At 36.7% G+C, this 23,473-nt stretch overlaps 1 long non-coding RNA gene across 4 annotated transcripts in view; it reads left to right on the forward strand.

The window, feature by feature from the left end:
* The first annotated feature begins 4,442 nt into the window (after nt 1-4,442).
* The window catches only part of LOC136019740 (uncharacterized), a 58,624-nt gene continuing 39,593 nt past the window's right edge, over nt 4,443-23,473 (forward strand). For all 4 annotated transcript variants that reach the window (XR_010615027.1, XR_010615025.1, XR_010615028.1 and 1 more), the window contains exons 1-2: nt 4,443-4,477; nt 6,713-6,802. This is a non-coding gene — a long non-coding RNA (uncharacterized LOC136019740). The remainder of the gene's footprint in view (nt 4,478-6,712; nt 6,803-23,473) is intronic.

Here is a 23,473-nt window from a genome sequence, read left to right on the forward strand (position 1 = left end):
CCTTCATTCCTCATGGTGGGGGGGAATTGCTGTGTGTGTGTCTGTGACAGGTAGCTAGACAGGAAGATGGGCTGCAAAGTGAATGATTGAATGGCTACAGGTCCATGTACCTCTGTGTACTGAAATCTGAGCAAGTACCTGGGCAGCTGATGTAGTCTCAGAGCCAATGAGACATAACTGTGCATCCTACAGTGTTCTTGAAATCCTATAGTTTTCTTCTTATTTTAATTAGTGTATAAACAATGGTAACTTTTTATTTTTGTAAAGTGTCAAGAGTTGCTCAGGATGGTCTTTGCCTCCATGGACACATCCTCCATGTGCCAAAGCTTAATATGTTTTTCTGAGTTCTCCCTGGGTGAAAATATTGCCCTAAAATTAGAAGTTGCTCATTCTCTCTCTAATTCTCATCTGCTCAGAAAGTAGGACAAAACTATTTTTCCTCCATGGCTGAGATTGCTGTCCATCAGTGCTCACACGTAACCCAGATTTTCTCTGTTCTTTCAAGGCTGTTATCACAGTTCATGTCATTCCATAGTAAACACTAAAAATATATGGATGTAATCAAACAAATAGGCTGGTTTATGATGGATTGTAGTAACAAAATGACTGATTCTTAAGAAAAGACAAACTATAAAAGAAAATAATTTGTTGTCAGCAACAGAAATGCTCTTTCAAAGAATGAGTGTTAAGTTGGAGATCACTGTCTTGCATTTCCTACTTTTTCCCTTTTCCGTCCAAATTCCACTGACCTAATTCAAAGACCACTACAGGTAATGCATTTATCAAATAAGTCTATCTGTGCGTTTCAGGCACCTAACTTAAGAGGATTTCTTTTTATATGTCAGGCTATATAGAGGAATATGCATATTATCAGTGAGTCTTAGGGTGATATGATTTCATTCTTGAATGAATTGTTCAAATGAGACAGAAAAGATGCATTTGAACTTAAGCCTCCAAGTGACTAAATATTACGGGATGTGCATATCACTGCATGGTTTTACAGCACAATAGGAAGATGTCAAGAAGACCTATGCTTTTTTCAAGCCAGCATTATGACTCCATAAGGTTTTCAAAAAGAGGCTGTGTCATTCACGTTACAAGGTAGTGTAGAGCTAAATCCTGTAAAAAACAATTTTATTAAATCTAAACTGTCAGCCAAATTGAACTTGGCACAGCTACTATTGTGCAACGCGTTGAACCTTGATGTTAGTGCAAGTGATCAGTAGCAATGAAGTTAAACCAATTTAATCCTATTTTGGTAAAATATATTCATTAAATGATGGATTAAAATTGACATGGAGAAGGATTTTTAAAGTAGTTAGAACTGGTTTTGCTTTTGAATTTCTAGTAAGCGCTTTTTAAATTCTGACCTATTCCTTATATACCTGCATCCTCTCTCTGTATATAAACATAACATATATACAAAGAATGTAAATAGGTCACCAAGGAAGAATATTTTTTCAGTGTTGTGTTTTTGTGTTGTTCTTTGTGTGTACAGAATATACATATGTTTGATTTTAGTTTAGGAGCATATATAAACCAACTGAAATCCATAGCAGAATGCTTTGATACAGTGTGTCCTGAATAGCCAAGGGATTTGAATAAAGCAAATGAAACTCGGAGATTTACTAACATACAGCAGATCAGTAAAGAATTAAAACAGAAAGACCATCTGCTCCAAAGCTTTGAACTCTGTTATTTACAAGTTTTGTTCATGTGATTAAATGGAAATATTTTGTTAAATGTATGATTTCCATCTGATTTCTAATTTGATGTGTTCCAGAAATATACTGAGGAATAGCTGCTGACTCTTGGGTAGACACAACGGAATCCAGTTACTTAAATTTCTTTTTTCCTCCTTTAATTTACAGCCACAGTCAAAAAAACAGGACATATAATTGTCAGCTAGTGTTTTTATAAAAGGTATGTAGTGATATAAGAAACAAAGTTCACTCTCATTATGCCTCTTTAATTTTACGGTGATGTTTATTCATTCCGTCTTTCTGTTTGTAAAAGTTAGTAGAAAGAGACGAAGTTCCAAGGAAATACAAATGAGAATCTTCATGAAAACAAATTGCGCTATTTTCAGAGTCAGTCTGAGATATGGTGCCCATTAAGGACACATGAATGTTCTTTCTAGACCTGTGGTGAAAATTGACAGTGGCACTTCTTTGAACCCATTCTCTATTAAAAATGGAATAAAGATGTAAAATAGCTGATGCTCAGAAACTTAGAGATGATGATTGTCTCTTGAATTTTAAAGTCTTCAAATGCAGTATTTCAAACAGAAAACCCAATTACTCATAAGTTTCTCAAACTTTCTGATCCACAGAGATAACAATTTATTATGCCTTGGCATGCTGTTGCCAAACATCACCACAAAATTCAATCTGTAAAGCCAGGAATGGAGGATTCTTTCCTAGATAATAATAGGATTTCCCGTCTGATGTCAGAAAGGAAGAATGGGATAATAATCTGTTTTCTAAAAAAAATCCCACCACTGTGGAATTAATGAAAACTGCCAAAAAGAACACAGGTTGCAGTTGGGAGCTTGTGGGGATTACAAGGGCCTGGTAAATCCAGTGGTGATCATTGAAGAGATCTTTTTCAGGAGGCTTTTCCTGCAACAGCTGGGTTTATCTACAGTGGATTACAAACACCATATGTGTTTACCTCCTGTGCTCTAACACACTGCTTCTGATGAGGCCTAGTCTTGACTAGAAATCTACAACCTAATGGAGTTTTTATACTACCTTTAGTATAATTCAGCACACCTTCTGCAACTAGGAAGCTCTCCACACAAAAAGGCAGGAAGGTACTCTTGATGTTCTCGTGTGGATGTAATTCAGTTACCCTTCAAAAATAAAGTTATTTTGTGGCTCATTGTCCTTCCTGTGCTGCGTTAGGAAGAAAAGATTGTTATGGACTCAGAATTATGACCTGCAGTTTGATATACTTAATGACAGTTCATATTCCTGCAGACCAATGAGCTAAACTGTAATTTCATGTTTTCTTAAGCAACAGTATTGTTCCATAATGATGATTTTCCCTAAAACTGGATAGGATAAAAAGCTATGTAAGCAGAAGTTCTAGATTACCCAAAGTTCATGAAGGTTGATACTTCTTTCCTTTTAAAAAATGATCCAGCAGTATATTGTTTAGTGCATTAATAAGCCATTGTTACTTATTATTTGTGGGTAAATAAAATAAGTAACAATGAAAAGAGAGTGAGCAAAGTAAAATAAATATTCTCAGAGATAAGAAAAAAATTAAAATACATTTGTGAAAATTAAGGGAAAAAAATCAGTAGGGAAAAAAATCAGTAGGGAAAAAATTCTGTTCACCATTGTCCTACTATAAATATTTGTCTTTGAACCAAAAGATGTAAAGTCAGAATATCTCAGCCTGAATTCAAAGAGATGCTTAAAATGTGTTTAAATCTATTCTTATTCAGCCAAACACTTAAGAATCCACTTAATGCAATGGGTCATAAATATTCGTGAATTTAAATGTGCCACACTCAGCTGATTTTGCTGCTTTGGAAGCCAAATACCCTGCTGACTTCCTAGGTGACCTTAGACGTATTTAATTTCTCTCCCTGTGTTGGTGGCTTTATCTAGAATGAAAACATTGCAACCTGTGAAGTTCAATTAGCCAAATTCCGGTAGATTCCAGTGCATGCAGTGCTAAGCTGAAGCTTTCCTGCAAAAACTGTTTAGAAGCCACAGAAAGCTTGTAACGCAAAGGTAATGTGCAGAGTAGTTTGTCAGGTAGGTGCTGGCTCCCGCTGTCATTTAGAAGCACACATTGCTTGATTCTGCCATTCCTCCTACTTCACTGCCTTTCTCACTTCTTAGAGAAGGTGACAAGGAGGCTCTTCAGATGATTTCATCTTCCATTTGGACACACTGTCTTCTTCCCGACTGTGATGCTATTGCATGGAGATATCTTGCTCAGCTGCTGCACATTGTCAAGGCACTTTTGATGAATGCTGTCCTGTTCTAGAGTCTGAAGTCTGCTGTAGAAATGTGATATTCAGATTTTAAATTTATTTCTTGCATGATCTGCTTACTGCTAAAAATCCAGGTGTAGTCAGCTGGACACATGCAGGTGGGAAATACACTGAGACAGTTGTTAACAAGATGATGTTGTAATGGTATGAGTTTTACACTTAGCTTTTGCACAGTTGTGCACTCTTGAAAGAGACACATCTCTTTAAAGGTTTTTATCCAGAAGATACTAACACAACCCTTCTGCATTGTCTTTCAATTTTAAAATTAATTTTGTTTAGTTTTATGCGTACTGAAAATGACACAGACAAAGCACCTATGTAATTTTCCCAGCACTGCTCTGCTTAGGCAACTGAAGGTCCAGGTGTTAGTGGGAAACATTTACAGGCCATATAAGAACAGGGCAGGGTGGATACAAGCTTTTCTCAGGCCCCAGGCTTTTAGTTTCTATGCATTTGGCATCTAAGGTGGGTTCTTCCTGATTTATTTTGTGGGTTTTGTTGCTTGTTTTTACTGTTACAGATTAAAACCAAATTATATACTCTCAATTTTCTTGCAGAGCCCTCAGTGTTAGGTAGAACTGAAATTGTAATGTGAGCTAGAGAGCTGCTTGATGAACTTTTTTTTTTCTTGCTCATTGTAATACCTTGATTCAACTACATTTCTTGTTCCAGCTATTTCATTCATAGAAACATACCTCACAATTGTATTTTTATGCCAAGCTTTCCGACATGAAATCTACATTTACAATAGTTTGCATATGATGTTGTGTTAGGTAATTATTGTCTTCATTCAGAAGCAGCTGAAATAATAGCTAGGCTATGGAGGCAAACCCCTTAACAATTAAAAATCAATATTTTCTGGTCATTATCAATGCATGTAAATATTAGTTAGAATTGAAACTGTGTTGTAATCTAAATCTGTGCTTTATTTTAAGGAGAGCTATAATATAATTTCTGAAATTCTCTGATAAGCCAAGATGATCCAAAAGATATTTTGGAATGTAACCAATAGTTTTGGATGTTGACTGGCATAAGCAGTTTTGTAGGTGTCAGGATTGGCTCCCCAGCACAAGTAAATGGGCTCAGATGTGCTGAGTTCAGCTGGGTTGGTGCATCAGCTTTGGATCTGATCTCTGCCTATCTACCTTGTTTAAACAAACTAAGCAATTGATATGAACAGCTGTGCTTGATCAGTTAGTATATGAAAAGGCAGCCAACTTAATACAAAGGGTTATGTTTAACCTTGATAGTCTTTACTGTCTGTCTTCATGAAGCCGTTAATGTTTATCTCATCTTTGTAGCATGGATGTGCACTTTTACCTATTTTGAAATTCTGTTTACCAATATTAATTTGATTTTGTTTTAGAGCTCAAAACGTTTCTTATGAAAATTGTGAAATGTGTTTATGTCGAAACAGTACCTCTTTAGTCAGTAGTGGCTCTATAGAAAAGAGTATTGAGACATTTGTCCTTTTTGCTGCTGCCAATCAAGAGCAAACCAATGGACACTGGAACAATATTCAGGCTAACAGTCACTGGTGTGACTGGGAGGGAAGCTACTTTTCCACATGTGTTCTGCTCTGGGAGTAACTCAGTAGCATGGTTATGGCACTACCTTGATTATCACTGTCTACCCTTACTAAAGGAAATGAGCATGCATGGGCTTTGAAGGAAGAAATGCTATTAGCAGTATTTCATGGGCTGAAAAGTAACTTGTCTGACCTTCTCATTCTGTGATAAGGTAGCAAGCAAAGGATTCAGCCATTCACTCTGAAAGTAAAGCTGTGCTCTGCATATCATTAAAGGCAAGGTTTATCTAACCCATCTTCAGCTGTGACTAACTAATTAGACCCCTAAATTCCCATATAGACACCATTTGTATTTAACAGAGTGACAAGATGACTCAGTTTACTTCTTTTTAAGAGGTTTTTGAAATTGAATTAATAATTTTTTCATATTGATATATCTCATTCTACTAGACAATAATAATAAGCAGGTAGCTAAAACTTAGTTACATAAATGTAACAAAGGATTGTAAAGGCAGGCCTCTAGACTATTGCTGCTCTGTTATAGCAGTTCAAGTGTTTGGGGGTTTAGTTGGTATCTGGCCAAGTGAGAGTTCAAGAAAAATTTGCAACACAACAGTATTTTGATCCTGAGCCATGTGTGATGCCATGATTATATCCTCAATTTTTTCAGGACAAAAAAAAACCCAACCAAATTTGTGTGTGAGATCACTTGTCAAGTGACAATACTTTACTCATTGCAAACTAAAAGCACTGTTATTCACTAACATAGATAATTCAGGCAAGAAGTTGAGAGGCCTAAATGTTGAAATGGCTGCATCATAAAGTCTGTATCATAAAGCAATTGGGATGTGACATTTATCTTCTCAGTAGCCTGCAGTAAAATCTTTAATCACTTCTTAGTGGTGTCATGAACTTCCCTCATTTGTTAGGGATGCCAATGGCCCTGTGACTGCAAAACTGCTGGTATTTTCTTTGATTCTGCATAATGATTTGCTGTAGTAGCTAAAATATATCAAGGTATGCTTTGCCTTGGATGACAAAGAAGGGCCTTTTTCTGAAGACTGATACAAACTGAACAAGTGGGACAGCAAACCAGCATGTGCTTGTAACTGCAACTGCTCAGTCAGCAAAATTGAGGTTATTGAAACCTCCTAATGCTAGCTCTTTGGCAGATGTCAACTGGAAAGGATCATCCTTGAACTCCCACTCACTCCCCATAAAGAAGCAAAACAGGAGAAAGAAGTAAAGGAAGTCTTCTGAAGGTAATAAGTTCATTAGCACAAAATATCTCCTGCACAAACTAAGATTGGTCAAATGTGGAAATAATTTCTATGTTTCTATCAATTTTTCCTTCAAAGTAGAACATGCACTCTTGACACTTGTTCCCCTTTTTCATGAACTTTTTCTTGTTCTTGAAATTGAGTAATGTAGAAAAAATTATCCTCACCTAAGCCACTCAAGCATTTTTCACTGATCTTGAAATACCAGTTCATCAAGCATAATAATTTCTAATGTATAGTGCTAAAACTTCTTTTCCATGAATGTGTTGCTGTATACACACACAGTGGTTAACCTGTTGTTGTTCAGATTTTCCTATTAAAGTTTGAAGTGATTTTTTACTTTCTAGGTAGCGTAGCAGGAATGCACAGATTCTACAAATTCTGTCAGTCTAATTGCTGAACAATAATAAAAATATTCAGAAGCAGTGAAGACTTAATTCTGTGAGAGGTCTGCCACCTTTAAGGTAACAAAGATGAGGTTTTCCCAACTGTGCATGGCCTTGTGGCTCAGGCACATGTACCTTGTGAGTGCCCACTAGAGAAAGGGAAAGTGCCAGGAATCATTTTAACCCTGTGTTCAGCAGGGCATCTGGGAATTTCTTAGTTTTTTGGGGGATTCATAAATTGGGATAATTAAAGCAACAATTGTACTTGATTGCTCCTTCTGACCTGGTGAGTATTCACTGGTAATAACAATGTCCACAGTAGAAAAGCACTTGAGTCAAAGATAGCTTTATTCAACAACTCACTGTCTAAAAGGTGTGCTTATGCTAGTGTCTTTAGTGTTGTGTGGCCTTTTGAAGTAACTGGCTATTCTTGTTGCAGTTTGTCTTACATCAGGGAGGAGCCTTAGAATATGGAAAATCATTACAAATGAAACAAAATCAGGTGATAGCTTCCAGGAGTATCTGATATGCTCCAGCAGCTAATGGGTATTCAGCCCATGGGGCCTGACAAGAAGTAACCCTCTCAAAATGCATAAAGGTTGTGGGCTGATATATAGCGTCAGCTGTTTTGCTCTAGATATCTCCATCTACTGGTTTATGGTACTGGGTAGTGCAAAGCCAGTCTATGATAGTGTCCTGGGTTCAGCAGTAGCAGTCATTTTTCTCCTTCTTAGTAGCTGGTGCAGTGCTGTGTTTTTGACTTTCAGCCTTGGAACAGCGCTGATAACACCGATGTTTTTAGTTGCTGCTCAGTAATGTTTAGTCTGACCAAGGACTTTCTGAGTCTCATGCCCTGCCAGGGAGGCGGGGAAGCTGGGAGGACGCAGAGACAGGACACCTGACCCAAACTAACCAAAGAGGTATTCCATACCACAGCACGTCATACCCACTATATAAACTGGGGGCAGTTACCCGGAAGGGTTATGTCACTGCTCAGGTCGGGCTGGGTATCGGTTGGTGGGTGGTGAGCAATTGTATTCTCTTCCCTTGTTATTTCCCTTATTGTTATTATTATTGGTGGTAGCAGTAGTGGTTTTGTGTTATACCTTAGTTACTGGGCTGTTCTTATCTCAACCCGTGGGAGTTCGATTCTCCTCCCCATCCCTCCGGGAGCAGGGGGTAAGGAGGAGGGGAGTGAGCAAGTGGCTGCGTGGTACTGAGTTACTGGCTGGGCTTAAACCATGACAGACAGTTGGATATTCATAATAAAGTTTGTATCAATTCACCTTTTGCTGTGTATTTAGGACTGATATTATAGATACTAGGCATGACAATATCCTTGTCCCCAACCTTCAAAATTCTTTTAGGGATTGGATCTGCATATGTGTGTGTATGGTTTTGCCAGCTATGTGTTTCCCTGGTTTAGAATGTTGACTCCATGCTAGCAGCATCCTATGGAGCTCTGTCATCTCCCTACATCCCATCCACTGTTCTCCCGCCTCCCACACTCCTGCAAGAATAGGCCTCATCTCTGTAGAATAGTCTGTGTTTTCTTCATTATCGGATCTGCTCATTGCCCTAAATTTATTACCTGTATACAGTTTTCAAGGGGGTCCTAGTATCAATTTCTTTTTTTCCTTCCCTGCTGTATGCTGACTTTTTTTTTTTTCTTTATATTAGGAAAAATGAGTTCAATTGTGCATATTTATTGAGCAAGTTCAGCTGAGTGGTTTGAGCAAGACTAATTTGTTTGGGTTTGATTTTTCACGTAACAAAAAATATATTTTACCTAACTTGGACTGCCCTGATAACTATTTAAACCAACAAAGTCAAATACTTGGAACTGTTGGCTCATCTTCTCTAGCAAGTCAAGGAATTTAGTTATGTAGCCCACCCTGCATCTTACTCCCACTTCCCTTCTGGAACAGACCTTTCAGTTTACTTTATCCCAGTAGGACCAGAAGTCCTTCTATAGAAGCAGGGTTACTGAGAACATCATGTGAAGTCGGGTACCATGACTAGAAAGAGCTAGAATCAATAACTTCAATTATTGTTGTGTCAGTAGGTATTGAGAATCGGGACATAGTTTCAACAGCAGAATAAAGTACTTTAAGTACAGCTTGAACAGTGCAGACCAGTATTAGGAATAAAATACAAAACCATTTTTGAAAGCTGAAGAATTACTTGGCTTTTTCTCTATTAATATTTGCATAATTCTATAAAACTATTTATGTAATGAACTGATAATTTATTTGCATGACTTAGAATGCCACTCCTTCTGAACTGTTCTCTCATGTTGTTTGAAGGCGGGGGGAGGAAGGCTGGATTTCCTTGGCTTCTATTTGTCTCCTTAGAAATATGAAGCAAATACTTTGACCAAAACAACCCCCAGCAGCAGCTTCAGCACCTAACAATAAATATCTCCTAAGCACATGTCTACAAATGCTATGCAAATTTCTGTTCTTAAGCATGTTAGGAGTGTCACTGAAATCAAGACTGCCTACTGTCTATTCCTGTGTTTTTTAAAAATAGCTGTTTAGGACTTTAAAAAGGTTTCTCAGATGTCTGTGTTGGATGTTGCTGTAAGGGTTCTCCCCCGCCCCCAGAAATCCATTGAGCGAATGTATCAATTGTAAGACTTGAATTTCTTTCTGACTGTATAAATAATCACTAAAATATCAACTACTATAAGAAAAAAGAAGCCATTAATTTGTATTTTAATTTATATGTATAATTTTTTATATAGCAAGCACTAGACATTTAAATACTAACTGTGATTGAGCCTATTTGAATAATTCCAACTGGGAAAAAAACATAGCTCACTTCTCAGGAAATTAATTTTCTACATGTATAAACTATTGTCAGAACAGGACCTATTCTTGAAAATAATCTGCTAATGAATCTGTTTAGAAGTAGAATATTTCATTAAAATGTTTCTTGACCTCAACCAGATTTTACAGAGCTACAATCAAAGTACGCCTCTTCAGCCGCTGGACTTGAGTAGCTGTGTGCATTTGAAACAGTCAAAGCAAATACATCAATCCAAAACTCTTCCACTAAACAAAACTTAAATTGGCATTTACATATATAATGATGGAAAGGGTTTTTTATGTGAAATTTCTTCAACTATGACTTCCAGATTATTTAATTATGTGTATATACTTAGAAATTAACTTGCTAGTGCAAAGTCAGTGTGAAATGGCATGTACGAAAAGCTCAAGATTAGAAGCTTAGTTTTAAGGCATTTTTTAGTCAAGAAATGCAGGCTATTCAGTTTAACAACTGCTAGCCTGTTTTATTTCTTCTGTAAATTTTGAATTATTCAAAATATTACACAAAAATAAAAAAAAAGGATGTAAGCTAAATACAATTACTGTTATATAGTGAACAATACTACTCCCAGAAATGAACAGGAAAAAAAGTGGCTGGAAAAAATCATGTGCTAAAATTAGATTATAACTTAGAGTACCATTCACCCGAACAGATTTTACAGCGTTCTAAAGAGAAATGCTTTTTGTAATTGGGGTGAATGAATGCATTTCTTCCAGTATACCAACTTAACACCCTTAGAGAAACTTCTATGACAGAAAAGCTATTTAAAGGACCACTGCAATGAAGAATGACTTGCAATATAGTGCAGTACAGAAAGGACCTCATTAATTTTTACAGGAAGAAGGAATTGGAAAGCTAAAGCTTTCAGAGGGCAAGAGTCAGCCAATGTAACGAGGAAATCCTTATAAGAACGGTGCCTGTTCACCTATTACACAGCAACCATTGCTGTTGAAATTCAAGTGACAAGTGAAGAAATGTGAAATATGTTTGTAAAATTTCCCATCCTCGTATATCTGTTACAGAATTTATCATAAAAATGCAAAGATGCAGACAAAGCTGTCTTCACAATGAGTAATATGCAAATACTCATTTACTATGAAAACTTTTTTGATGGCAGTGATAGCATCATGGTAAGAATTAAATAACATCAGATGCTTTTATGTCACTCAAACATTAGAAATAACTTGGGAGCTTTTTTCATGCAATACTTTGGAAGCTGTGCTTTATAGTTGGTAGTGAAATTGTTAAGCAGTAGTAAGGATCCAGAACTGAACAGGTATTTCAGATAACTGTATTTAATCTGCATTAAAAAATAGAAAAAAACAATGACAAATTTAAATACATGGTGGGTTTTGTTGAAGCTCTTTACATTTGCTGAAAATTATGCTGGATTCTTTCATTACTATAGCCACAGAAGAGACTTCATCCATAGAGTGACAGGGGACAAGTCCTTTCAATTTGTCTTAACACAGGTTTACTGCTATGAAGGAAGAAATTTTAAGACAATAAAAAGTATATTCCTAAAGAAATTCTGAAGGGTAAATTGTCACCCTTTCTAATTCTGACCTTTAAGTATAGTATCCACGTGTATTCTCTACTCCTTAATAATTCTAGCAGACTTTTTAGTGTAGCATACAATAGTCTCTATTCTCAGGTGGAAATGAAGGGAGATTTTATGCTCTCCATATCTGACAGGATGTTTTATTTTAATTTTTCTTGCCTCACCAGCAGGCAGCACCCACAGGACTTGGTCCCAGCATGACCTGTACAGAGGGGTTTGTGCTTCAGCAAAGGAGCACGACTCCACACTTTGGAGCTTCTCATACCGATTGTGAAAATAGCTTGTGACAGCCAAGAGAGTGCATGCATTCACACTTTGTTGGAAGCATAGAACCATGGACACAAACTTGCTAAGCTAGAGAAATTTTGTAATAAAAAGTGTACCAAAAAAAAAAAAAAGGCAAGGCTTGCACAGAACAGAGTAAGCAGAGGTATAGCACCACGCCAGGAGAGCCAAGGTGAAACATAGTCTCGATGTAGCTATTGCTCCTTTGTAAACATAGGTAGCTGTGAACTAAATCATAACATGCTGGTCCTTATACAGAGCTGTTAGACCTTTGGATCTAACACGTGCTTCTGAATTAAGCTGAGAGTAGATCTAACAAGCAAAACATGTTATGCATATTGCTGTAACAAAACATGGAACATTGAAAGTCAAAGCTATGCAACACTGTCATATATGTATGAGAAAAAATTTGCAGCACTGTTAACAGGTCTGGTCTTGAAATTTGCATCTATCATTTTTTGCAAGCCATAATGGTTATTAAATTCCTCTACAGAAACTGATTTTTTAAAGAGAATTAATTTTTTGCAGTTTTAATGCATGCATTATGTACTTAACTCCTAGTCTTAATCTCCCAGCGCCATTCTTCAACTATTAATACATGCAGTTAAATAGCTTCTTATAGAGGGCTAGAGATGTAGTAACTGTATGCCATGGATGAATTAAAGAAGCAATTAAATATTCTAAACTTTTATTTATATGCTGACACTTTTCATCAACTCAGAATTTCTAGTTGTTTCTTTAGAACAGAAACTACTAAAAAATCAGGAAATAAATCAGGGTTTCTGAAATTAAGTACCATATCATGAAAACTGATGTCTAGCAATTACAAAGGCTCAAGATTTTATCCTTGGTCTGGTTTTGATGACATAACTATAATGCATTTATATCTTACATTCTAGCTTCCTAAATCAAAGCTCAGGGATCTCAGTAAGATTTATTCATCTTGAATGCTCATTAGGCAGAGAATGGGTATGCTGTTGCTGTTAATGAATGCAGTTACAAGTGCCATTCCTGGCTTTTGGCCTTTTACGCATATTTTCAAAGTCTTGTGTCTGAATTCAGAGGAATTAATATATAGATTAGCTCAGGATATTGGCACTTGTCTTGCTCCCACTTCAAAGAGCCTTTCACAACTCTTCAGAAGACTTGCACAAGGCATGAGTAGACAGATAACTAAACCTTCCCAGGAAAAGTGTGTGTCTTTTAGGAGTGGCTTTGCAGGCTTTAATTTTTTTTGTAGCACTACTAAGAGCTACAAAAACTCACAGAAAATACTCCAGTTTTTCTTCTGTATCTCCAAAATTTCATATAGTAACTCCTAGCCCTAAACAAGACAAGCAACAGCATTGAACCAGTCTTTACTTTTTCCAGCAAAATCATTATACTGTGTCTATGCTTACTAACACAGCTTCTGACCAAATAAGTAAGCTGCAGGAAAAAAAGTAAACAAATATGAGTTTGTAAAGCAGATTCTTTGTAATTGCTATGTATTCTGTATAAGAAAAGGAAAAAAAATTAATTAAAAAGACCCTTTTATTCTCCCCATCAGTACTGGGAGACCCGCTGACCTTCACATCCCATCTTGGGAGATCCAGCCAACAAAGGGAGTAGGCAGGGTTAAAGCACAGGAGGTGGTGCAAAACATGAAACTTCATTTCTGTTCTTTTCCCTTGCACATTTGTATCTGGAGAACAACCAAACATTTTTTTTTTTTTAACCTTAGTTTTTCTTGCCATATTTTTCCTTCATGTGACTGTTGCTTTTCTCCTAAGTTGAGGAAATAACCTTTCATATATAGTATGATAGTATTGAGTGTCAATACCTGGTATTTGCATGTCAAGATATAATACTTGTATGGATTGGCAAGCTTCTTCAGTGTGTTATTTTTCGTCAACTTATGAACAAGAACTACATACTGAAAATAATATGGATGAGATTTCAATTAGAAAGGAATAATGTCAGCTCTCTGCCCTTGATAAAATACAAGGACCTTGAGAAGATTGGCTCTTCGCCTCTAGAAAAGCTGAGAATAAAACCCCAAACCGAAAACCTTGTAAAGCTGAACCTTGTGTTTTCTGGATCTGGAATTATGTGTTCAGGAGTCTGTGTTACTGATTGAACTCAGAACCAGGTTAATCTAAAAGTGTGCGTTTTCTCAAAGGAAAATGGAGCAGTTCTTGCAATGTTTTTTGGTAGCTGAAGGACATTATTATGGCAAGTAAATATCTCTTACCTGTGCTATTCGCTATTGACAGACTGTATACGTACATTGTCGAGAGTTTTTTAATAAACAATGGGCATGTGAGCGATCCAGGACTTTTGCCATTGGTTAGAGTTTGTAGTAAGGATTAACGGCCTAGTTCACAGGTTACTTCAGGGCAAAGTAGTGGCCACGTATGCGGAAGTTCTGCAGGAGGGAAACAACTTCTGGATGCTGAAGAAGGAACCAATCAGCTGCCTTTGCATTATGTGTAGAGAACAATCAGCTGTTTTTGCATTATATGTAGAAACCAATCATTGTAAAGCTTAAGCGCATGACCAAGCTTGGAAGCTATAAAAGCCAGTGCTCTGAAGTGAATAAAGGTCAGTTTCTGGTTACATTAATCAGTGTGCTGCCCACTGATCTTCCGCAGTACATATGTATATATATATACACATATATATATGTACATATATATATGTATATATATGTACATATATATGTATGTATATATGTATATATGTATATATGTACATATATATGTGTATATATATATGTACATATATATACATATATATATATATATGAAATATTGCTGACAGCCAAATGGCCAAGAAGCTTCCCCTGAGGCTGGTTGCAGCTTCCATTTTATGTTGTTGGTTTAAAAGTGGCAGAGCTCCCTCTTCCCATGGTCTGCAAGCATGGTATGATTCCGAAGCACAGGACATAGCTTATGCCAGGCTCCACACTTGCATGGCCAGGCAGCGCAGCTGCTGGAAGCAATTTCACACTGGTGAAGTCTGAAGTGCAAACATATCATTAGTATTAACACTCTTGGGGATGCAAAAGCTGTAACAGTGAAGAAATACTACATAGCTACACACAAGTTTTCCGTTCAAGGGTTTCACAGACTTGTAAGCTGAAGGGTGTAAGGGGAGCATTTTTTTTCCTCCCAAGCACTCACTTATCCCCCAGGACCATATTTCTTGTCGGAAATTTGACAGTGGTGTGCAGACCCTGAGGTTCTTCGGGTAAGATTAAAAATATAGTTCCATGTTTAACTGCATTATTGTGTTTTATAGAAATTATTTCTATATCTTAATTTTGAGCAATGCATTTATCATAGAATAGTTAGGGTTGGAAAGGACCTTAAGATCATCTAGTTCCAATCCCCCAGCCATGGTTTTTGTGAAAAATAATGGTCTCTATAGGGTTCATTGCTTTAGCTGACATACTTGTTCATTTTCACAGGGAAACTCAGATCAATAAAAAAATTACAATGCCCAAAGATAAAGTCAGAATCTCACAAGTTTTCTGGCAGTAGATGCTAGTGTGTAGTAGATAACAGTGTGCTGGGGCACACCAGCCTTATTTCAGAGATGTCACTGATGAAGCTTGTTATACAGTGTTATGACTCTGTTTTGAGAAGTTTCTGGTCAATTATGTCACCAACACGAGTGAAACCAAGAGGAAAAATGTGCACTGATATCAAAGGTAAACAGACTTGGCTGGTTTTATTTTTAACCTGCTTAAAATACAATGTCATCCAAGATGACGTGTGAAGACACTGTAATGTAACTGAATACGTTTTGGGGAAGAGATATTGATAGCAAAGGTGCTGGAAAAGAATCTCCTGTTCAAAGGGACACTTCCTAATAATGAGTACTTGTATACACTGGCTAAATATACTGCAGAAATTGTAGCAGGTCTGGGTGTGATTGTGTAAACTGGGTGCCAAAAGTTGCTTATGGTCATACTTTAAACAGACTATCAAGACTGTTTCTTTATTTAGACTATAGCTCATGTTTTTAAATGCATATTTTTGATCAAGTAAACCTATAAATGAGTCAGAGGTTCTCCATTATTGATTAGAGTTAGAGTTACATTAGCATAATAAAAAGGCAATCTTGCATGTGTCCATGTGGAGTATAAACCCTGGTCTTTTTTTAAACTTATAATTGAACGTTCTTCTACATAAACATTTCTTTACAGCATAAGAATATAACAATATTGTGGAAAAATACCCTCTGAGACAGTCAAACCCATACATTTGCTGAAGTATTCTCTTTGTAGGAAAACTTGATAAAGTTAGAGTTTGCTTTTGAGAGTTTTTAACAAAACTTGTCATTTAGTTTAAAACAATTCCCCATTATCTCTGTATTACCTTAATTAACCTTTTCTCAGAATTAGTAAAGTCATTAAATTATATGTTAACTACCCAACTCTTTATGTGAGATTCCTCATGTCAAAGATGGAGTGGGGAATCTGACATCAGAGTGATTTCTGGCTCCCTCTGTTGCAAGGACATGCAGGTTCCTTAGGAGGCCTTTTACTCCAGGGATAGTGGCATAATAGGTCCACTGAAGTCCCAGGTAAGACTTCATGGGTTGTAGCAGAAATAATGCACTTTAAAAGTGTGCAGTCACAATGAGGAACGGTCAAGGAAGAATTTGTTTTTCCTTCTATTTTTATCTAAATTTGAGTACTGAAGAACATTCTCAAAATACAGTAAAGTGTGAATAAGTATTTTCAGAACAAATCTGTTCTGGTAGCAGAGTAGTAATATTTAAAATAGAAGAAACAGTCTTGCAGATATTAGTGTCATTGGTCTAATCACACAATTAAAAAGGCTGAAATGCATATGTATTTTTCAGGATGAGATGCAAATGACGTAATAAATAGATTGAAATTGGGCTGTCTATAATTACAACAAAACAGAAGTCTTTTAAGTGCTTCCCAATTTTAGTCAATGGCCAGGTAGAAGTGTTTGATTTGGATATGAGATGCTTATTTCTTGATTCTGTGATTATAGAGTACAATAATTAAAGGCTGATGAATGATTTATCAGTTCTCTTAAAATATATACCATCACTTTGATTTTTAGCTTCTGCTGCTTTTCACTTGCTGAGCTAACTATAGATTTGCAGGTTTGGGGGTTTTGCCAGAGATTGTATTGTCTATATTTATCATGCTTTAAAAAAGGTATCAGTCAGTATTTTAAAAGGTAGTTTTCATTAAGCTTCTATTCTTTTCTTTGCTTGTCTCATTCCTATTCTGTGCTCAGCATAATCAAGTATAAGCACCTATGAGTAGTGAAGGAGGAGACACCTATGGTGTCTTGATGTTTTCCATCTGCTTCTCCTGTAACTCTAGCTGTGCTGGCTGGGACAGCTAGGCAGGCCCTGGACAGGGTCAAAGCCTTGTTCTGCTCCGGTGTCTCTTGGTGGCTGAGCTGCATTCATTTCTGTGCAGTCAGCCTGGAGACCACATTGTGTGGAGTTTATGAAGCCCACTCATTTACTTCAAGTCTGAGCTGGGGCCAGAGGTGGGCATGAAAGTGATGTCTTTCCAAACTAATTATCAATATAGCCATAGTGTTCTGTGGCCTTTGGCCTGAAGCATGTGGTTTATTAAAATATATAAATAGTTCCAGTGAACTCGAAGGAGCTGAAACTAAAGTATTTTATTAAACTGAAGCATCAACCTGGATATTCTTTCCCTTGAATTGTCTTCTGTTGCTTCTGTTTATGAAATATGTTTTTTTAACTGGTTAGATCTTTTGTGCAATGTGAAAGATAAATGGCAAATACAAAATTAATAGGAATTTTGTAAAGGACTTTAAATATTTGAAGTTGTAGTTAAGAACTAACAGTATATAATCCATACTGTGTGACAAAGTGGGAAATGGTTATTTCTGCTGGATGAAATTTAAGTAGTTCAAATCAAAATTTTATTAAATTAAATTGTAGATTTTGTTCTACCACTGTGCATGGAAGAAATGATATTCAGAATAGTCTTGGTCAGTATCTATTTTTTGAAAGAGATGTGCACTTGTATGTGTATGTATATTTAGCTATATATATGCGTATTTTATATCTTCGATTAATTCAAAGCAAACTGGTATGACTATCTGATCTGTAGCCATGAATACCAAATAATAAAAATAACTAATATAAATTTATATTATTTAATATTTGTAGCTACATATCAGAGGGTTTTATTTATTTTATTTATTTTTAACAACAAGAAATGCCTTGGATGCAGAGCCTTTGGAACTAATTGTGAATACAGTCTCTTCCCAGTGCAAGAAAGGGGAGCCCCTATAATATTCTTTGATATGTTAGTAAAGCAAATTGGGGTTTTTTACCCTTCCAGAAACTATAGCTCATATAGAAAAGTCTGAAAGAATTTGGTGAAATATTTTGGCACTTTAATTTTGCTAATTAGCATGTAAAAATGAAACAGATCCAGTAGGTTTCCTCCCACTATTTCTTCCAAGTAAAATGTAACATCCAACAGGAATGCTGAAGCCTAATCCAATGTCATATGTAACCATCAGATTGCCAATATTTTCTGTACTGATTTTGAAATAATTATATATATATGCTTCCCAGGAATTACCTTTGCCTGCAGAGGACAGAGGCTGTTTGAACTGGAGGGAGCTGGTTCTGCAGTGATGAACTGCTAACACATCAGTGAAGTGCAGGCATGGAGCTGTTGCTTAGTCTGTAATAAGTTCTTCCCTCCATAAAAAGATGGAGGGGCTGGATGCAAACGCACAGGAGTTAATGGAAAGGGTCTAAAAATGGCCTGGCTTTGTATATATTCCACAGGGAAAGGAATAACAGGGAATCTATTTTGCTGAGAACTGCTTTATTTTAAGCATATCTTAAGGAGAAGGCAAAGCCACTTAGCAGACAAACTTGCTCGGAGTGCCCTTGCTGGAAATGTTTATGCTTTTTCATAAAGGGATGCTGTGCATGCTAATATGCCGGTGCAGTGCGCAGCTCTTGGAGCTGGGTAAAGCAGAAGAGTAAAGACCTTGTAGGGAGGTTATCCTTCTTTGGGAACATCTTTGAAAATACCTGTCATTTGGGCAGCCTGATACATTCTGAAAGAAAAAGATTCTCTTCAGAAGTCTCTTCATAAGCCCGAGGAAAAAGTTATTTCTAGCAGGGATGATTAAGCAGTAATCAGAAAGGGGCACACTCCATCAGAGATGGGGAAATCAATCCTACCTTCGATTTGGTGGTGGTATATTAACGAGGGGCTTGTAAGAGCCCCTGAGATAGCTCTCTAGTAGAGGCTGTGTTCATGTGCTCTGTGTGTAAGAGCTGGACTGGAGGATACTCCTGTGGTTAATGCCTGCTCATGCTGGTACAGGAAATTCCTGTTTCTCTCACTGTTAGGAGGTGTTTAAATTCACTTGGCAGTCTAAGCGCATGAGTTCTTTTTGAAAGAGGTTTACTGCTGAAGGTTATGCTGTGCTTTTTATTAAGTCATAGAATTAAGTGTTAAAGAGTTTTAGATAGTTAAACTTGGTCTACTAGAAAATGTAAACTAGAGCTGTCTTTTTAGACAGAAATAGTTTACTGCAATTCTGTTAATCTGTTCTGGAGGGGAAATACTGCAGCTTCTCCATTTCTTTATTGCATATCGAGTATTCCTTACTTCACCTATAACTTTTATGTTAGAAAGAACAAACCCTTTAATTTCCAAACTTAATTCTCAAATATATTTGCATGGAATGAGAGAGAATAGAGGAAACTATGACATTATGGCAAATGTTTTGCTAAGGGTTTTGGTTTAAGGTAGAAGCCTTTTTGACAAGCAAGAATGTTTGTATGGTGTTTATAATTTCATCCATTGCTGAACAGTGTTCATGCTGTATACGAAAAGCTTAAGCTCCTTTGAAATACATAAAGCAAGGGAAGCAACAATCTCCACGTTAACCTCTAGGAAGCAAGTGCTGTTATCAAAATGCATTTGAGTCTTATTTGAGAGTTATAAATTTTGGGAAGAACACTTCTGTTTGCAGCAGGATATTGAAGCAAGTGAAGAAGATGGAATCTTGAATTGGAAAATTAGTCACCTCTAAGAATAAAACTTCCTTTTGAAAATGGGAATGTTAATTATTAATCACCTCCAGACGCTGTCTCCTGGAATTTCTATGAGATTTCTTTATTTGATTATATACATTTTGACTGATTAGCCATTTTTTTTGATTCTACTCGGTTACAGACACACCTGCTGATTAAAGTGGAATTTATCAACTGTAGGGCAGCCTCTTCTGAAAAAGCAGTTTAAAGAGCAGAGAAATAACAGGAAATGTTACATTTAAAGATGTTCAAAACATAATTCAGAGAATATCCCCCTCCACTCCAGTCTCTCACATGCACATTCATTGAAGACTGAAATTTCCAGGCAGAATCAGACTCCTTTTTATCAGTTTCCTTGGTTTTGTTTAAAGAAACTGAAGATAAAAGGAAAATAATTTTTGCAAGCCACCCCAGATTGTTTGAGGGTGTGTTATTTTTTTCTATTTGATAACACTGTCCTGTCCAGTAAGCACACACCCCTCCTATAAGCACCAAAATTACAGCTCTGATTTTTTTCATAGCTGCTATAAGCACCACAACGGGTTATGTGTGACCACGCCAGCTGTCTCCAGGTAACTAAAGCTACTGCTGGAGGAATGCGGATGAAAATGCACTCACTTGGCTCCTACTTTCCTTTGTATATCAAACTTCCATGGTTTATGCTCAAAGTCTGGCTCATAATTTATGCAGTAGGGTTTTCAAATCCTGAAAACACTGAGTGCACTGATCTGTTGCCTAGTGCTTGACTAGTCTTTGGGAAATTTTTCATAGGAATCCAATAGTTTATATGCAGAAGACATAAATGTTTTGGGTGGTTTTATTTTTTCCTATTTAATTTTTTGTACATAATATGATTTAGTCCTGGTGTGAAAATGGGAGATTTCTTCAGGTCTGTTTTTAATTCAGTAGCTGATGGCTGCTAAGGAAGTGCACTTGTATAAAATTAATAGATACAAGACTGTTTTTGGAACCAGTCTTCCTCCATTACCCTGTGCCTTGAGTTTGTGAAATTAGGATTGTTGGTTTATTCCGTTATGATTTTCAGGGTCGACTGGCTAGCCCCATCATTGCTAGAAAGGAGATTTGGTGAAAGTTTTAGTTGTCACTTTTTTTATAACAGCTGCCAGGATCACATCAGTCTGAGTTGCCTCTAATACCCTTGTGGAAGCTGGAGTAAGGTCTGACGCTACACTGTCCCAAACCTATCTTACGGATTTAGAAATCATAAGGAAAAGATTCTCACTAGAAATAGATTTATAAAAATAATAGCTTTTAATTGGAAATGTGCTTAACTCCTTAACTGGACATAAGATTTTGGCTTTTCATTTTGCTATGAGACTAAGGTCAGATATGTTGATTCGACTTCTACAGGAAAAGCTAGGAAATGAGATATTAAAATAGCACAAAATCTGTGAATTTTATCAGCATAACAAGTGGTAGTGGTCAGTAAGAACATTAGAGAAATGGCTGTTTCAAATCACTCTTGCTATAATTCTGTTGTACTGTCTGATCTGTATTTACTACATGCAGTGGCACAGAGCGGCACAGCAAGAAGTTGTCTTTTTACTGCAGCAGACCTTCATTTGCTTTGAATGTTAAATCATTTCAGAATAAGCAGCAACTGAAATGACTGAAGTGAATGTAGTCTTCTAAAGAATTTTGCACTAATGATTTCTACAAAGGGAATTCAGCCTTGTTAAAAAGTATGTAAACAGTAAGAAGCAATTCTAAAGCCCTCTGATGTCAATTGAAGCCTTTCTATCTCAGAAACCCGTACATGTTTGCTTTAGAAAAGCAGCTTCTCTACAGTGGAATGCTCGCAGCAATTTCAAAAACAGTAAAGCAATTAGTTTTCTTAGTCTGGGTTTGCTGAGGCTATGTAAAAAGAAAAAATATAAAGCATACCTAAGCAATGGGTGGGGAGGAGGAAGGAATATAAAGGTCTTTGATAGCAGGAAATCAAATTTAGCTTTTAAGTCTGTCAATGAATCTTAGTAAACTATGGTCTAACAGCAAAGTCATAAAAAGAATGCTAAATTTGCAGTGTCATCATAATGATCTATATAGTCTTCTATCTAACTCATGATAATAGTTCACTTTAATTGCTACAAGAAATCAAAAATGAACAAACATTTAAATAAATATAGCCTATCATGATGAAGCTTTTATGTGAAGAAAGGGTTATCTTTCCTCACTCTTGGAAGGGACCATTTGTAACTATTCCTAGACTTGTAGTGTTTTCGTGGTTTTTACATTGTGTTTCTAGGAATGATACTGAAGATAGTATTAGGTATCCATATCATATAGTATGAAATATAAAAGAGGACAGTACTTTAATGGCCAAACTAATTTAGGGTTTTTTTTTAAATAACTTCCCTAGTGTTGTCCAGGCAAGGAGTGGGTACTCTTCTGAAAGGAACAGGGAGTAGTAACTCTCTTTACTTTTCACTTAGAGAACACTATTATTCCTTAAGTGGAATGGGACTATTTTATTAAAACACTCAATATAACAAGATATTCCTCCCCCTTCCTTTTTTGCTTGGTGACGCACCTGATCGACCTGCTACTGAAAGGCCGGATTTCATGACTGACTCTAAAGCATGTCATATGTAAAAGGCGCAAAAAAGCTTCTGAGGTCTGTTCTTATTCCTGGGAGGAAAGGAAAGTATCAGAAATACCTTAATCGCTAAAGCTATAATGGAAGAGAGGCTGAAGGAAGCCTTTTTCACTGATGTTGGAAATAAGCAGAGGAAAGAATGAAGCTGTCTGGTAGTACCCAGTGTTCAAAAATAGTGATTAACCAGTAATACTTGGTCTGTTGACAACTTCCTGCATAGGCTGTAGCTTCAGATATGCACAAAACTAAGACTGCAGACTTGAATGATGGGCATTTTTCCTCATCTCACTTTAACTCACTGTCAAACAGGTGCCTACATCTGAGCTGGTCAGCCAGACTGCCTCACAAACTCACTTCTAGGATGTGATTTATGTCTGCTATTTCTGACAATTATCCCAGAACAGGACTTATTTTACTTAGAATAAACTTGCTTCTCCCCAGTGTCTTTGAAAGAAGTCTAAACTCCCTGTTGAGGTGGAGCTGGTTACACCATGTCTAACACAAGGGAAGATGGACCTAGCTCAAAACAGCAGACATGCCAAGTAAGAGCTTTCACCCCAAGTGTGGTACTGCAGCTCTTCTGCCACAGGAACAAATGTTCTTGTGAATAAAGTAAGATGAAAAATTTTGTAATGCTCAGAGATGATGGAAATGGAAACAGGATTTCTTAAAAAAAAAAAAAAAAAAGTTGTTGCCCAAGGCAAGCTTTTATTAGCATTTTGTCTCTTAGTTCAGTTCAGTGGGTAAATTCACTGCTAATGGTTCACAAAGAAGTTCTGCAATACATGTTACCCCCCTCCTCCTCCCCAGTCTGCCTATACAAAAGGCTTGTATGATGCTCACTAACATGTCTTTCAAAATGCTCACCTTTCATAGGTGACGCAAAGATTAAG

This window comes from Lathamus discolor, chromosome 10 (assembly GCF_037157495.1).
Source record: "Lathamus discolor isolate bLatDis1 chromosome 10, bLatDis1.hap1, whole genome shotgun sequence".
Lineage (NCBI taxonomy): Eukaryota > Metazoa > Chordata > Aves > Psittaciformes > Psittacidae > Lathamus > Lathamus discolor.